At 36.2% G+C, this 3,401-nt stretch overlaps 1 pseudogene; it reads right to left on the bottom strand.

The window, feature by feature from the left end:
* Positions 1 to 1,181: 1,181 nt before the first annotated feature.
* LOC129301010 (uncharacterized) lies at positions 1,182 to 2,750 on the bottom strand (annotated as a pseudogene).
* Positions 2,751 to 3,401: the final 651 nt, after the last annotated feature.

Raw genomic sequence — 3,401 nt, 5'->3', positions numbered from 1 at the left:
CTATCATTGTGGAAATATAAACTAATCTTCACTGTGTTGGTAAAAAAAAAAACAAAAAAGCGATTCGCTGTTAATAGGGCCACACGAGTTCCATTTTTGGTTTCGTTCCCTTGATTTTGTTGTTTTTCATTCCAATTTCAAAATGTATTCTCTTCATCTCTGTTTTAGACGTAGTTATATGGGCTACGGCTATGGGGTGCAAATCCTTCATTAGCTGTCTCTACAAGCACAAAATAAGTTCTTTATTTTCAATATCATGAATATTTGAACTTTAAACTTTTTCCTACATCGCATCGCATTTTACTACCCGAGTTTCTATCACTCAATGTTTTTGACGGCTTAAGTATTTCCTTATGGCCACAGCGTTCACAAAATTACAGACGAAGAAAGTGGAGAGGGCGTTGTCAGAGGGACAATTGAATAGTGGCCAAGAAATGCCTTAATTGTTGGCGATCCAGAAACAAGATGGTGCACGCTTGTCCATCAACAAGGAGTACTCAGACAAGAAAACACAAACCCCATCTGTTTTTATCATTGCCATCTCTTTCTCTAGCTGTCCAGCACACTTTAAAATTTAAAGTCCTTAATGGGGAAACCCCTCTTGCCCCACCCCTAAATCACAATCACCTTGTGCCACACTCTCACCTCATACTTGAAACCAATCACTAATATTATTAGAAATATTCTTGCATATTTCTTTATATTTAAAAGTTTTCGGTGAATTGAGTTGTAAAAAAGTGGCTAGAGCAGAGAAAAATCTCACAAATTAAAAATCATTTGTAAAAATTTTCACTTATCATCTACCAATAAATTATCCCATCGATGATAAGATTCGAATCTATACTCTTATGGGATATAAATCTCATCTTTATCGACTACATCAATCTTCATTAGCTTGTAAATATTATATTGCACTTATTTTCATTCAATTTATTGTAATACTTAAGCACTTGCCAACTTGCATAGTGTAAGCTAAAGATCCTTCACTAAAATGATAATGAAGTCCCAATTCTTCCTCGTGAATTTTTATTAGTTCATTGCATATAACTAAGAAATTTTGCAACTATCTTGATTCTTGAGGAATGTGTAACTCAGAATTTCATTGAATCCCTGCTTCCGCGTCTCTGAAAGAAAATTATAATCACTTGCTTTAACTGTACAGAAAAATAGTAACACCAGTTTAAAAGGCTGCCTGAAGAAGCTTCATACAACATTACAGGTACAGGGTTGATTTCATTCACTTGAGCTTTAGTAAAAATCTCAATCTAAGAATCCATCATCATAATCAAGTTCAGGGAGAATAATATGAAATTTATACACAAATTACCCTCCATCATTACTCAATCTAAGGGCTAGCATTGAATCAGTGGACAGGATGACACTGCTGATAGAACCTGGAGGCTCTGTCAGCCAAGACAGTGGAACCATCATTCTGAGGAGAAACTCAAATCATCAATGGCAATGGGACAGATCTGATTCTATCACTTTATCACTCTCCTTTTGTTCACGAGCATTGTTCATGATGCCATTCTCTTCCTTCCCTTCTGCTGCAGCTATACATTCGTGGAATCTGAAGCAGCTGATGAGATGGTCATTTGTTAACCCAGCTACCTGCATGAAGGAGTACACGACGGTGGGCCCCACACCACGGAATCCTCTTCTTACCAGGTCTTTACTAATCACATCGGCTTTGGAGTTTTTACAGGACCTGTCCAGGATACGAGGATTCGGATACTAGCTATAGGCTTGTGGTTCACAAAACCATATATACTTGTCAAATGACCCAAATTCATCAACAACCTGCCATGAGTAAAACCTGCAAAAAGTTAGGTAAAGAGACAATAATAGCTACAATGCAATAATGGCAGTTCAATTAAAGAGAAAAGAAAAAAGAAAGCAGTGTAGGGATTGATAGTTGAAAAAGTATCATGACTGATAGAGGACCCGGGTCACACCAGCAAAGCAAGCTGGCAGAATAAAGAATCCAAATAATTAGGTTGCATATCACTTTGTAAACCTAGACTACTACAAGCTCAGGATGTACGGAGGATTATAACATGGTTCGTCCTACATGGGTCATGTAATTTAAAAAGGATCACGTTCCCCCTTTCACATTACCTTATTACCTAATCTACCAGATTAAATCATAAATGGACACCAATTATAAGCCACTCATTTGATCATTAGCCAAAAAAGCTTCTTTCATTTGATCATGCTGAGAATTAAAAACATCCTAAGAGACAACATCATGCATATAAAAGTGACAACAGCAGATCAATACAGAAAATAAATAAAGAAATAAGGCCACCATACTTAAAAAGGCATTAATACAGGACCCTAGGATCATATTTTATATTCATATTTAGCAATAAAGAATTAGTGATTTGCAACCTAGTCCAGCTGTTAAATCACAATATTTGCATGGGATTGCATTCAAACATCAGTTCCCAAGGCATTACAGCAAAAATACCATAAACCGATATCTCATGGTTCTTTTAGTTTTTCCAATGGTCCAGGAAAAAAGAAGAATTGCCAACAAACCCAGGAGTTACACTTATTCTGAGACAAAGGTTCGCAAATCAAGAGGAAATAATAATCTACCTTTGATGTTTGATGTGCATTCTCAATTATAGCACGCAATTTAAGTTCTGAAAGAAGGGAACTTGCAGTATTCCTGGTGCATTCATTTTCTTTTCATTCAATTTTGAGACAGCTAATGGATCGAAGTCTGCAAATACTTCCCCTGCAAAAAATCTTGTTAGCAAAAATAAAAAGGACAAAGTGAAGAGTTTCCTACAGCTGAGGTTAAAAAGTTTGTGGCAGCCACTATATATCAAGGCTAGATGTAAAAGGAAGCAATGTTGGACTTCTAACAAGGAAATACAATACCTAAAAATGTGCCTTTTGCTCAGAATGACTGGCCAAGTGAGTTCAGACAGTGCACTCGAAAGTACAAGAAGTTCAAACAGTTTCCTGCATGAGATATAGAATGTCAAGCAAAATATTCAACATGGAAAGGTATGTTATACATGATTAAAATGTGTTTAACATCTTGTCATCATGTACTGGAACTCCCCATTCTTCATCATGGAAAGCAGCGTAACACGGTTCTGATTTCAATTTTCAATAGGTGAACTTAGTCAGCAAACAACTTTTGAAAGCTAGTCAACTCAAGAGTAACAAATCAAACTATATTGGAGGACTTTCGAGCAAAGGTATGGCTATGGCATTTAACTGGCTCACATACAACAACTCTACTTCCATTAGCATATCAGGTTCATGCTTTTTATTTAGAGTTCCCAAGTTTCTCTTCGATGGAAAAAATCATCAACTCAAATCTATGGAGAATCTACATATTGAATGGACGTATTTTTCCATAATGATTAGCGACCTGTATTATA

The sequence above is a fragment of the Prosopis cineraria genome, unplaced genomic scaffold, assembly GCF_029017545.1.
Source record: "Prosopis cineraria cultivar Desert tree isolate PC_DT_omini unplaced genomic scaffold, ASM2901754v1 PC1848, whole genome shotgun sequence".
NCBI lineage: Eukaryota > Viridiplantae > Streptophyta > Magnoliopsida > Fabales > Fabaceae > Prosopis > Prosopis cineraria.
This window is presented reverse-complemented; position numbering and strand designations above follow the sequence as displayed.